The sequence below is a fragment of the Canis lupus genome, chromosome 29 (genome assembly GCF_048164855.1).
Source record: "Canis lupus baileyi chromosome 29, mCanLup2.hap1, whole genome shotgun sequence".
In the NCBI taxonomy this organism is placed as follows: Eukaryota; Metazoa; Chordata; class Mammalia; order Carnivora; family Canidae; genus Canis; species Canis lupus.
In genome coordinates this window covers 22,224,777-22,239,022 of record NC_132866.1, presented here as the reverse complement: position 1 = coordinate 22,239,022, position 14,246 = coordinate 22,224,777, and the positions used below count along the sequence as shown (strand labels likewise).

The 14,246-nt window shown below is 38.3% G+C and overlaps 1 protein-coding gene and 1 long non-coding RNA gene across 6 annotated transcripts in view; one reads left to right on the top strand and one right to left on the bottom strand.

Annotated features, from left to right (window-relative positions):
* The window catches only part of SORCS1 (sortilin related VPS10 domain containing receptor 1), a 506,783-nt gene that overhangs the window by 452,540 nt on the left and 39,997 nt on the right, over positions 1-14,246 (bottom strand). The gene's annotated exons all lie outside the window — the stretch shown is intronic.
* LOC140620894 (uncharacterized) lies at positions 5,059-12,915 on the top strand. Its single transcript, XR_012020625.1, has 3 exons — positions 5,059-5,365; positions 10,362-10,712; positions 12,597-12,915. It is a non-coding gene; the product is annotated as an uncharacterized lncRNA (long non-coding RNA).

Below are 14,246 nucleotides of genomic sequence, written 5' to 3'. Positions count from 1 at the left end.
ACTTTACAACTTGCCCAGGAATTTCCCTCTTGTATTTATGAAACCCTCACTGTGGATTCTATTTCCCTCAGGCTAGAAACAACCATCACCATTATAAAATAAACTAAATTGACACAGTTACTTATGTTTGCTAATAGATGAGTTACATCTTACCCAGCGTTTGTGGTCACCTTCTATGTAGATAATATATAGCTAAGTTAATGTTGTACTGGAGAAGCAACATATAGACAAAGTTATGTCTCACCCCCACTTAAGAAAGGAGGAATAACAACCTGAAGGCTTTGTGCATTGCTTTAATAAATGTTTCAAGGTAGCAGGAACTGGCCATGAGGTAAGCCAGATTACTAGATTCAATTCAATTCGTGTTTGCCACATATTACTGCTATGACTTTCAGCTACTTTAATGCCTTCATTTTCTCTGGATAAGTGCTCAAATAGCTAGGGAATACACAGCTTATATATGTAAAGAACACAGCTTACCATGTTATACTCTCTGAAGATTTTTTAAAATCATCAATATCCTTAAAGAAGAAATTACAATCAGAAATTCACTCCTAACCCAAGATTCTTTCCATGAACTCCCCCCCCACACACACACAATTCCCATTTTTATCTTCCCTCTGATTTTCCCCCATTCACTTTTCCATGCTATCTCAACACTAATTTTCCCCAACTCTCATACTTTATTAAACAACTCATGTACTTTAAAAGGAAATAATCTTTCTTGGTTTTGAGATCTGTGCCCAAAGACAAAGAAGCATGCACCACTCTCACCATATCCACTTGTGATGAATGTAAAGTTCTAGGAAATGACTGGTCAGTGCTAGGATGTAGTCTTCAATCAAGGAACTAAATTAAAAACCCTCTGTGCTCAGAGGATAGATTTCATGAACCTAGGCTGATAAAGTCTAACCTAGCACTTTATATTATACAAGTGAACCAGAAATGGAGAACTTAGAATTTCCGGAATCAGAGATGTTTGACTGTATCCCTTTATTGCATGCTATTAAGCAAATCATCTATTCACTCTGGGCCTCAAGTTCCCTATTTGCAAAATGAAGGCAAAAAAATGGCTGGATAATTTCCATTTGTCTCTCTAGATTCTTTGCTACCTTCCCTCTTCAAGCTGTCTGCCAAAAGATGCTGATATTGGGGCTGCATCAACTGGGCTCCTTTGTCCTGTGGATTCTGGCTGGGCCAAGGAGAGGAAGTGGCAGGAATCTCAAGGCTGGAGAGAGAGACCAAAGTTTTTGTTCCTCTCTCCTTCCCATCTGCCTCTCTCTCAGGCCATTGATAAGCAGTGGCCATGTTCCTCTGTGCTTAAAACTCTCCTGTTCTCTGCCTCTGTCACTGCTACGGCTCCCTCTCTATTCTGACCACTATATTCTCTCCTTGCCTCTTTAGGACTAGAGGTGACATTTGCACGCTCTTGTTAGTGTCTATGTGTTTCCTCATTGCTTATTAGTTTTCTTTAACTCTGACAATAAGTCTTGAATGGTCCCTTCATTAAATATTCCTCTATTTGCATTTGAGTGTGCCATCTCTTTGCTGCCACAATTGACACATAAAAAAAGTCTACATCATTGAGACACTGTAAAAATGACATGAAACAAGGGAAAATGCCCCATTCTGAGCCTGCTGCAGTTAGGTGATCAATGAATATCTGTTATATCCTACTGTGAAAGCATTTTCTCTTCTTTTCTTAAGATTTATTTATTAGAGAGAGAGAGAGAGAGAGAGCATAACTGAGTACACAGAAGGGAAAGGAAGAGGGAGAAGACGAGGGAGAGGGAGAAGCAGACTCCTCACTGAGCAGGGAGCCCGATGAGGGGCTTGATCCCAGGACCCCTGGATCATGACCTGAGCTGAAGGCAGACACTTAACTGACTGAGCCACCCAGGTGCCCCAAGTATGAAAACATTTTCTGCCAAGCAGTATCATGATAGGACTTTTGTCTGTGCAGATCAGGTCCTGTGTCATATGTAGATGGTCATTAGGTAAGCTGCAGAGCAAACAACTTTTGTAACAACTGCATTTTCTGGCTACTTCTCAAGTTGTTCTTCACATCAAGTTAGACAACTTTAGGCAAGCAGTTATGATATATCTCCTTAGGCCTTTCTTTGCCAGCTTGTCTATATTTCTTTCCATCTTTCCTCCCAAGTCAATCCATTCCACCTCTAGGCAATCCTATGGCTCTTCTTGGAACATCTAGAGTGCCACTTAGCAGATACTGAGGGCTCAGAAACAACCACCATTTCCCAGGATCTGTTTGCCACCCTAAAGAACTAGTCCTTTTTCTGAATGTAGTGTGGTTAGCTCTTCCTATGGTCTAGATCAATAATCGTATGTTTTGGTTTTTTCCCCCCATAAGGTTTCTAGGCTAACTTCATCAGTTATAAGAATAAAGGACCTGGCATATGAGTGGGTATCATATGTCATACAGTATGTCCACTTAGAAAATGTATTGTTTTCTGCTTGTGCTCACCTAACACCTTGTTTGCAGATGACATCATTTTAAAAGGAATGAGGGAGTTTAACTAATTCCTTATGGCATAACTCCCCACTTTTGAATGCCTTTTTCCTGGAATTGAAGTTAGTTCCTTTGAGATATCAACCTGAAGCTCCAGAGTGATAAGTTAGATCTACTCTTTTTTTTTTTTTTGCAGTTATTTTATTTTTTATGTATTTTTATTTATTGATAACCTTTACACATGTAAACTTTCTTCCATGAGATCCTCATGCATTACCCTTGGGAAGCACTTATTAATATTTTTGTTTTCCAATTAAGAAAACTAAAAAGTATTGTTAGACCCAAGATTCCTAAGAACATGGTAGAGACAGGACTAGAAGTCAGATCTGCTGCCACGAAATTTCATTCTTTTTCACTAACTATTCATGAAAGACCAACCATGTGTGAGATATTAAGTTAGGACCAGGATAGCTTTTGCACAAAAATAAGTAAGATATGATGTCCATTCCATTAAGGAAGTTTGATACAAAATGTTTTCTTCCTTTCTTAACTACAGGCTACATAATATATCCTCTGTATTTTAATTTAGACTCAAATTCCATCTCCTCTTGAGGGAGGAACTACTAAGAAATACAAGAGGTATCCACCTCCAAAAACATGACCCTTTCCAGGGCAGCCCGGGGGGCTCAGCAGTTTAGAGCTGCCTTTGGCCCAAGGCCTGATCCTGGAGACCCAGAATCGAGTCCCATGTCGGGCTCCCTGCATGGAGTCTGCTTCTCCCTCTGCCTGTGTCTCTGTCTCTCTCTCTCTCTCTCTGTATCTCTCATGAATAAATAAATAAAATATTTAAAGAAATAAAAATAAAAAATAAAGAATAAAACATGACCCTTTCTATAAGCAGGTCCACTGAGCTCCTACTCAATAGTTAAACATTATTCCCTAAAGTTAAGAAATGGTCTATGTGCCATACAGTTATTACAACCACTTGCCACATATGGTTGCTTAAATTTAAATTAAGTACAAGTAAATTTAAACTAAGATAAAAGTTGTTTCTCAGTCACTCTAGTTACACTTAAAGTGTTTGTAGCTACATGTGGCTAATACCATATTGAACAAAGGAGGTTTGGAACATTTCTGTCATTGTGGAAAATTCTACTGAACAGTGCTAGTATATGTTTGAAATACATTTTCCTTGAAACTACTGAACCAAAGAACCACAGAATCACATAATAAAAAGCCATAAGGACATTATAGATGAAAGTATTCTAAATTCATTCATTCATTTGTTCTGTATGGATTTAACAATTATGTATTAAGTGCCTACTATATGCCAAGCATTGTACTTGTAGTAGAAGATATATTTAGCAAAACAGATTTAATTCTTGACCTCATTCATCTTACAGACAATAAAATATGTAATTTCAATAGAATGTGATTACTTACTGCCCCTCTAACTTTGCTGCAATCACAACAAATGACAACTCTATTACGTTTACATGTATAAAGGGGAACAAACTCTTTTGTCTCTTGAGAGATTACAATCTTTCTGAGCCACAAAGAACCCTCTACTAACTAAAGGGAAGTTTTCTTCTAGACATTTCTGTAGGTTATTGAGGTTTGACCTTAATAAGAAGCATTTACGTCTATTTACCTCATAGAGATTAAAATATGAGTCTTTCAGACATGGGTAGATTTTATAATCTGTAATAATAGGTAACTAAAAGATCTCTTAGGCAGGCTTTATGATAGCATCAAAGTGATGTGCCTAGGGATACAAGAGAAGAGAGCATTGAGAATCTCAAAAAAAAAAAAAAAAAAAAAAGCCTGAAAATCGGCCTTTGATTAGGTTGGCTTAAGTCATCCTATTTAGTAGAAGAACATTTCTTCTATTCAAACTAAATATTACTCAGAGGAGCAAGTACTAGTTCTAACCCACGACTTTGGTGTTTGTGGGCTGAATCTTGATCACTCCCTCTTGGCATTGTTTTAAGATCTAACTCCTACAGAGGATTTAAGAGTAAAATCAAGAAAATACTCATATAAGAGTAAAAGTTTATTTGACAAGATTCTTAATGTTATTTTAAAATTATCCCTCCTTAAGAAAATACTTTTTTTTTCTGTTGAGAAATGCACATATATTCTTGAATGAAAGCAGTAACTTCAAATTTAAGAATGTTAAAATATTTCTAGAAGCAAGTCTTCTGTGGACTAAATGTGTGTGTGCTTATGTATGGGAAAAGTTGATTCAATTCTCTTTAAAATAAAAATAACCTGAATGTCGCTAAGCATGACATTGTTCAGTTAATTACGAGTCTCATTACACCCTATCAACTTTAAGATGACCCATTTTGTACAGAGACGTAACCTACTCAGTCTCTTTAGACTTTTGAATATGCAAGTCTTAGTTGACCATGATCTATTTGTTATCTTTTTTCCTTGCTATGGAATATTCAATGTCTTCAACTGGATTGGACAAAAACAGACAGGAAGCTTTCCTTTATAGATCTTAAGAGACCACATATATCTTGCTCACCATTTTGCCCTGATGACTAGAGAATGCATCACAAATAAGTATTTGTTACATCAGTAAGTATAGAATCAATGAATACATGAATGGTTAACAACAATCACTGCATTTTAGACACGTGTCACTTCATTACTTTATTATTTTTTCAAACACTGTGGATATGAGAGAATTTAAAGTTCAGAGGGAAAAACTTTCTCCTGCAAACCAACCTGCATATCTTACTTCTCTGGAGCTGGACATGAAGAGACCTATGAATTCTGAAAAGTCAGGGGAATGAGTAAGGTATTAGGGATGTGGGCCAGGAGAGCAAAAATAAGCAAGTTGTATCAAGTGAAGCCTGGTTTCCAGCAGCAGCATGGTGTCAAATTGTAAGTTGTTCATACTTTTAATGGTATCACCTCTTTTGAGTTACACATAAAAAGGGAATCTAACTAGGATTTGTTAAAGGTTTTTTATTTTGCTTCCTATATCTCACCGGGCATTTCATTAGGGTTTTACTTCTGTTCTAAAAAGAAAGAAGAAAGAAAGAAAAAGTCTTGAAAAACCAGAGGAGTCTGAGCATCTACCATTAGATGCAAAGCTAGGGACTGGAGTTCTTTTACCTAACTCTGCCTTTTCTACTCTGACAACTGAAAAAGCTAAAAATGCACACACAATTAGAGGGTCAAAGAAAGAATACATACACACTAAAGAGTAGTGCAAATCTTTACATTTTCTGAACATAAAGATGTTCTGTGGTCATGGTCATTATAACGCCCACCCTTCTGACGAGTCACATATTGCCATAACATTGCTTCCAAATGTTTGCTATCAATCTTCCCTCTTTGGTGAAACAGCATCAAAATGGTGTAGAAGCACTCTCTGCCTATTGTATGTCCCCATACCTCTCTCTTTCCATACTCTTGACTGGGCAGTTGTTCAATGTCACAATGAGCTCAGGAGAATATGATCAGAAGGTACTGTATGATTATTATAATTCCTTAATCCCTATACCTTGACAGAGTTGCATTATTTAAACTCGGGTATTTTGATTTAACCTGATTATAAGCAGAAAGAGAATTGGGTCTGCTCTGTAATTAATCATTTCTGCATTACGTTTTTCACAAAATACAAGAAACAAAGACCATTCTAACCCAGACCCTGATGTGCAAATAATTGGCCTGGCTTGGCTTTTGTCATTGTAGAGGACAGTGGCCCTAAGGTTAATTAATATATGCTTTCTAGAAAGACACACAACACTGTAAGTCCTGCCCATCCTGAAGCCCTGGTAAATTCACAGAGCATGCCTCACTTTTGTGTTCCTTCCTTTTCCCTACAGCTTCCCCTACATAAACATTCTTTGTCCAAAAAATGCTGGTTTTGATCTTCCTCCTTTTAAATACCATAGAGTGCCTAAGGCTTCAAAACTACATGTTTCTTTGCTCTTGGTTCAATATGCTCAGTGGGAGAAATTTGTCATCGGAGTTGTTGCTGTTGGAGAAATATAGAAATCTCCTTTCCCCTCAGTCCCCAAAGCATCTGTTGCCTGGACTTCTGTTTGTATTAATGAAATATGCCATCTGCATTGTGTAGGCTTCTACATTTCAGTAGGAAGCAAAGAGGGGAATCCCAAAGAGTAATCCATTAGCCATATAATGCCCCCTTTGTGCTCCTTCATGCATGACTCAAAGACCAAATGCTCCTGACCACCTGTGACCACTGCCATGCACACCATTTTAAATCAGGACAAACTCAAGTTCTAAACATGCCATCATTTCATTCTGAGCTGACTCATAATCCACTCCTTTGTTTGGAAAAAAAAAAATCACAGAGTTTTTTCCTCTCCCTTAATGGGTGGTGGCTTAGAACCCCTTTAGACACAAATGACAGAAATCTAACTCTATTAAGCTTCAACAACAAAGAAGCTATATTATTGCCCATGAATCTGAGAAGTTTAAGGAGAGAATCTTCAGGTCTAACTGCTCCTGGTGCCCAAATGTTCTGGAAATAGCCTTTTCCCATCTATTAGCTCAATTTTCCTTGCTGTCACATTATACTCAAATTCTCATCAGGCTTCCGTCCTTTTGTTCTGGGTTAATATCTGACCTGTTTCACAGCCATATTATTCATTAGTTCCAGCAATAATATAGAAATTGAGTTTCTTTGGCTTGAAAGGTCTGGCTTTGGTCACCTCCTCTCTTTTGAGCCGGTGTTTCCAGCCAAGAAGGATGCTATGCTCACATTGGCAGAACTCAGTCATGTGTCCCTCAGGATCTGGAGTGTGGGATCTACTCTACTAGAACCATATGGCCTGAGAGTAGGGAAAGGAACACCAGTGTGACATTTCCAGTAGAAGGAATGTTTAGACAGACCAAAAGTAAAGGTGTCTACTCCAGAAAGGAAAGCCTAAAAGACATTCTAACACTTGGCATTTTGGAAAATGATTTAACCTCATCTCATCACAGGACTGCAGAGTCCTTTCTTTTGCTTACTCCCTCCCATTCCACCCCTTTACAAAATCCTCTAAAGATGCCGAGAAATTCCCTTGGGATATCAATTACCTTTTACAGGTATTAATTACCTTTTAAAAAGTCATATCTGAGTGCAGGTTTCAAGAAAGGACAGGTCAGGAGTTAGTGGCCAGACCTAAGAAATAGGGAGCTGGCAAGCATGAAACAACCTTAGTTATGTGGGAGATAGACTCATCAGGGGCAGAACCAGAAAAGCCAAGGATGACCTGAATATCAGCAGTATATCCAAAAGAACCAACCAGGGAAAGAAATGCTGGACAGAAAGCCCAATTTTATTTCTCAATAATAAACATATATCTTCAAAGTATAATAATACTAATACTAGCAAACCATTAATTTGTATTGAGTGAATACTATGGATCAATCACTGGGCTTAGCATACCTAGCCTAATGAGGAAACCAACTGTGGGGATAAACGTAAGAGTGGCCCCAATGAACTATTTGGAGACTCAAGGAAGTGTAAGGACAGAAGGTGATATCTCAGTTAAGATGTGAAGGACACTGGCTGAGTGAGAGGGAGATTGATCTAGAAAGTTAACACAGTATATAAAGCTCCTGTGATAGGTCAGAGAATGCAGAGATCAGGAAAGAGTACTTCTTCATGGCTAAAGCACCACGTGAAAAGGGCAGAAAGAGGGGAGAAAAGAGTATAAGGTATTCAGAAGGATAGAAGGGTAAAAAATAATAATAAAAAAAATAAAAATAAATAAAAAAAAAGCTGTGCTTAATTTGGATTCTTCTGACCCCCGGGACAGATCAAATCAAAAAAATGGTTATGCCTCTGCTGTTGGATGCAGATAATGAGAAGTTAGGATTAGGATCTCCTCACCAAATGCGTTCTCCTATTACCATGTACATTCAGATGATATAAATGAGACTCACTCCTAGGACAGCTTTATGCTGGACAAATTCAAACATCACTCCACATTTGACAAGAGCAAGATGCTTTTCCCCAACAGTGAGCATGCAATTGGTCAATCCAGATACACAATAAGCCCCTAATCTTGGTATTTCCCAAATCAGGCACATTGCCCACCATATTACAAGCTCCGTAAGTATATATTGAATGGATACTATGGGCAGATGAGTACAAAAGGTATTTTACTGGAATCAATCCAGACCTGAGAAGTACGTATTTACTCTGTACTTACTTAGCCACTCTTCCACCAGCCATCCATCTAAATATTGAATGCATTATAAGACAAAGCTGTTATAGCTCTTGAAGGAAATGGCTCCTGCAGAGTTCTGAAGAAAAATCACACTCAGCTCACAGTATCAGGAATAAGAAAGACTCTGAGGCACCTGAGTGGTTCAGGCAGTTAAGCATCTGACTCTTGATTTGGGCTCAGGTAATGATCTTGGGATCCTGAGATCCAGCCTGCATTGGGTTCCACACTGAGCAGGGAGTCTGTTTGAGATTCTCTTTCTCCCTCTCCTTTTGCCTCTTCCCACTCTCTAAAATAATTAAATAAATCTAAAATAAAGGAATAAGACTGTTCTCCTTAACCACAATTCTTTAACCAAATGAACATTGTTAATCTTATAAATGCATGTGTATAGTTTTGTTTTAGCTACTAGAAAGTTTATAGTAAATGTAGGGGCATAACCCATGAGTTTAACAGAACTATACTGTATACAAAGGCTCATGACAGATTTGTTCTAGGACTTGATCATTTTCGTCCACTGACTTACTTAATATCCAAGGTCCGTTCTTTGATTTAAAAATTACCCCTTATTCCATAAGGTTGCAAGGGACTTGATAAAAATGTATATAATATAAAAGGATAAACAGATCAATGGGTGACTACACAAGTGAACTGATAAGTATGTACACAATACTTATTAATTAATTACCTTAAATAAGGTTATTAAGACCTTATTAAGTAAGGTCTTTATGACTTTGTCCACTTTCTTTTAGTTTTTCAGGATATCTGCAATACGAACAACATTCTTCTCTTACAGGTGCTGGGTACTTTTTATATTTCCTAGAGACCAAACAAGCAGATCTGTAACAAATTAAGCCAAATTAATTTTAGACAGGTAACATAATACGTGTATTGATCATCAAGACAATGTAGCTGGGGAAAATGAAGGAATCTGGAGAGTATCTGTGTATGGAGTTATCCATTGAGATCCAAGACTGATCACAGCTACCCCAAAACCTGCCACTCAGCAGAGCTCTTTATGGTCTCTTCCAGTTCATTCTACCTACCTTTTCAGAGCAAAAAGCATATGCCATCTAGGATAAATACCTGGCTTTTAATCATGACCTACTTTATAACCTATCTCCTTGTTATCATTGTTATTAATTCCACTTCATATTGGCATTACCTTTGCAAGTGAATATATTTTGTATCAGAAACAAATAATCAGCCAAACTCTTTGAGGGTAGGTGTTGGATGTTGACTACCTTGCATCCTGGTATATCTAATAAAACACATCACATACTGGTAGGTCATAAGGTATTTCTTATAGTGTTATACACATAGAAGGCACTTAATTTGTATTTGCTGAATGAATAAATAAATGCATGAATAAAGAAAAAAGTAGTAAAAGAAACTCTCCTGCCTATAGCCAAGTGCCTGGGAGAGATGATTGTATAGTGCTATATTATTCTATTCTCTGATGGTAAGAGTCTGATTTAGACTGGAAGATTCAAAGTAAGTAAGAGGCCATTCAGACTAAGCAAATCACAATAGTGATCCTTATTAGTTTATAGAAAGAGACCAAAGACTTATAACATGGGTCACTTGAAATAGGGATAAAGCAAGGACCCAGCAAATTCACAGCAGTAAGCAGTCTCATAATGCAAAGGATAACCTAATAGATCTTTTCCACCTGTTATTTCTCTAAGGGAGGATTCTTTCCATGAGACCAGAGATGACTAACTTGAGAGGCAAAGCACGACTGCTTAAACCAGCCATGCATCACCGGCACCAAATTGCTACAACTGAAAATACGAAAAGCAGGCTAACCACATTCAAGAAAACCCATTTAATTTCCATAGAACACCCCTTCCTGTAACATGCTCCTTGTAGGGAAGACCACAGTGAGGCTCCAGAGCAAAAAGCAGCAAGCACTGATCTCTGTGGAGGGGTGGAGAAAACCTGGCATATGATAGCTTTGTTTAAGGGTTTATATGAAGAAATGAACAGGACGAAGAGCAAAATAACCAGCACTTTGACAATGAAGTTCAAATTAGAAGGTAATATGGCACAGTGAAAATCACAAATGTCTTCGGAGCCAGAGTATTTAAATTTATAATGTGCCACTTGCTGAATGTGTGTGTGTAGTCTCAGACAGGTTACTTCATTTTCCTGAGCTTCATTTTCCCTTATAAACTAGAGGCAGTTTCTCAGAATTGCCACGGGATGACATGAGGTCAATCATAAGTGTGTCTGGCATATAGTAGGAGCAAGTAAAATATAACTCCTTTCTGGCTCTCCTCAGACATTCTTGATTCAACAAACATGTGTGGCATGTTGAGATGATCCACAAAATGCCCAGATTTCAGTGCAGCAGGAGTTCAGAGCTGAGCTGACCACAAGAACATAAGCATTCTCCCTTTCCATGAATTAGGCTTTCACAGTGCAAGATCCATACAATGATGCGTTTGGGCTGATGCTATCTGGCTTTTCAGGTGTTTCAAGAAAAATACAACAGAAAAGGCTAGATGGTGGCTGTAATCACCATATCGTTTAACATATTAATAGTAAAATGGTTGTGATTCAACCACATTCTAAAACACCATCCTATAGTAAAAGTCGCCTGCTATTCTTTTTTTTTTTTTTTAAGAGTTTATTTATTTATTCATGAAAGACACACACAGAGAGGAACAGACACAGGCAGAGGGAGAAGCAGGCTCCATGCAGGGAGCCCAACGTGGGACTCCATCTCAGGTCTCCAGGATCAGGCCCTCCTGGGCCGAAGGCGGCACTAAACCGCTGAGCCACCTGGGCTGCCCCTCATGGTATTTTTTTAAGTAACACCATGGCAAATGCCTATGAAATATCATTTAAAGAAAAGACAAAACTGTATAGTGGCATATACAGGATGAAACTAGTTATTTAAAAAGCAACAAAAAATGCATTTTATTTCCCTTTATGTGCATTTCCATACACAACACAGACACTATCTGAAAATAATACGTGACGGTTCCCTTTGGCAAATGAACCATAGTTTGGGCACAGACCAGAGAAAACCAATATTTTTATCCAATTGTTTTTTAATCTTATACAGCAAAAATTTGCTCATGTATTATTTTTATAACGAAAAAAGGAGATAAGGAACTGAAGGCAAGCATATCTACATGCAGACATTGGCTGGTGTATGGGGCCTGTGCCGAGGGGAGAGAGCAACAACTGGATGCCTCCGTGAATGCAGATGTGCCGGGCTGCACTGAGTGCCAGGCTCGACAAGTGCTGCAGAGCCTGGTTCTGGCCTCATCTGCTCCAGAGGGCACAAAGAGGTCATCTCATCAGGGAAAATATCCTTTCAAATTACATCCTTGTTTCCATCTCTCTGTTCTGGTCCCTAAGCCCAGTACAACAAAGTGCCTGCTTTTCCTGACCTTGGTCAATCCTGATATTTCTTCCATGTGTTGTTTTTTTTTTTTTTTTCCCTTCAAGTAAAACCATCAGAAGTCTGTTTTTCATTTTCTTCCCTTTTTTTTCACTATTCAGAATGAGAACTGCTGAGCACAAAGTAGCAGGAGTTCTGCTCTAATGTCAGGGTTCTGCTTCTCTGATCACTAAACCAGGAAAGGTGAAGAAGCAGCTACTCAAATTAATTATAGATAAAAATAGGACATTTGACTCTGTGTGTGTGAGAGAGAGGGAGAGGGAGAGTACCAGAGAGAGGGAGAGGGAGGGAGAAAGGGGGAGAGAGAGAGAGAAAGAGAGAGAGAGAGAGAGAGAGACTGAAGAAGGAAAGAACACAAAGTCGTATTAAATGATTCATAAATGAATAGCTAGCTATAGATTCTGTTTTTTTTATTGAACAAAAGTATTGATACTGACATTGATGACACAATAGCATGATACAGCTTTAGGAAAACCTCAGAGTCTAAATGTCTATCATCTCTTTACAGGTTAAAAACAAAGAGAGAAAAAATCCTGTCTCATGGTCCAAAGTGAGGAACCGATTTAGCACTTGTCTTACAGCCTGAATTTGCAGCTGGAGATAAGCTCTGAATTGGGCATGAAGAGAAACAGGAGAGAAAATTCAAGTTGGAATAATGCTAAGTAAATCCTCAATGTCGTTGATGTCGTTTGAGACATTGTTAGAGATGCACAGACAGTATTAGTCATTTTGACATGCCCCTTTCTGGTCATTGTTACTGCTTTCCCTCATATCCAAGATGAGAAAAATATAGTGCTTTACATCCACAATTTCCCCTCTCTCTTTTTCACTTTTTTTTTAACTTCTAAAAATTATGGGGCAGAAACAAACTGGCAAAAAAAAAAAAAAGAAAAGAAAAGAAAACAAGCAAACAAACTGAATGTTTAATTAAAGAGCCAAAGCAATTTCCAACTTAGAAGTGGGCACATGGTGAAAGATTCTAAAAAAAGTTGCAGCTCCCCACTAAAAAGTGAAATAATTGGTCCTTACATTCACAGTTTTCCCACAAATGATGTGGAGTGCTTAGAACAGATGAAATAATGCACATATGGTCACGAAGCAATATGGCAGGCAACCATACTGCTCAACAACCAGGAAAAAAGAAATATAAATGGGCTAGAACTATGTGAATGTTGATTCTTGAAAGTAGGTCCAACTAGAGAATCTTGAAATGAATAAATGAAAAGCCACAGGCAGAACTTTGAGAGCAAGCAATATAAAACATGTTCTGAACTCATTTTATACCCCAGCAATTAGCCCAGAACCCAGCCCAGGAGGCACACCCAATAAATACAATGGGTCACAAATTAATGCCAAGATTATAAACAAGACTGGGGTTTGTCCAGAGTTAAAGATGATGTTATTGCTGGATAATTTTTAGAATGTGTAACTCAAAATGCGACAACCTCCTTCTACCTATAAGATATAGCTTAAAGTTTAAATGTGAGTGCCCTGGAGAAGGCAAATAAGAGTTAAAGTCTGTGATTTACCATTTTATGAGCTGGGTGATTTGAACACTTTACCCTTTCAAAGATTTAGTTTCCTCTTCTGCAAAGTGGACCCAGCACTGAAACCCACGGAGTGAGGATTCAATAATATAATGTGTGAAAATTGCTTTAAACCAGGCCTTTTATTGTCGGTGCGCTTATGAAACACGTGTCATTGTTTTTTGTCAAGCATAGAAACTCCGAAGAGAGGAGATGTGTGCAGTGGTCTCAAAAAGCATGGCATGCTCCAAGCTGCAGCTCCCAGTTCTGACCGCTGTCTGCCCTGGAGACGAGCCTCTATTAAATGCACCTAAGTCCTACTCCCTCTGCAAGTCTGATTGCAATGTTAGGATCATGCATGCAGTGGGAAACCTGCCTAACCGAATCCAGGATGGCCAGTTTTGAAATGTACATTTTTCTCCCAAACTGGGGACTTCTTCAGCTAGCTCTAAAGTGTTCATAACTGAGTACAGAAAACTGCAAAGAAAGAAACCGTATCATTAATAGTGTCCACTCCTCCCTGTCTACTTTGTCTTGGGAACCGGTAGCTGGTCTGACCTGAGCACTGGTGTAGTTACCGGTAGTGGGAAGTACAAGACAACAAGGTAATCCAAACTAAGAGTCCGTGATCC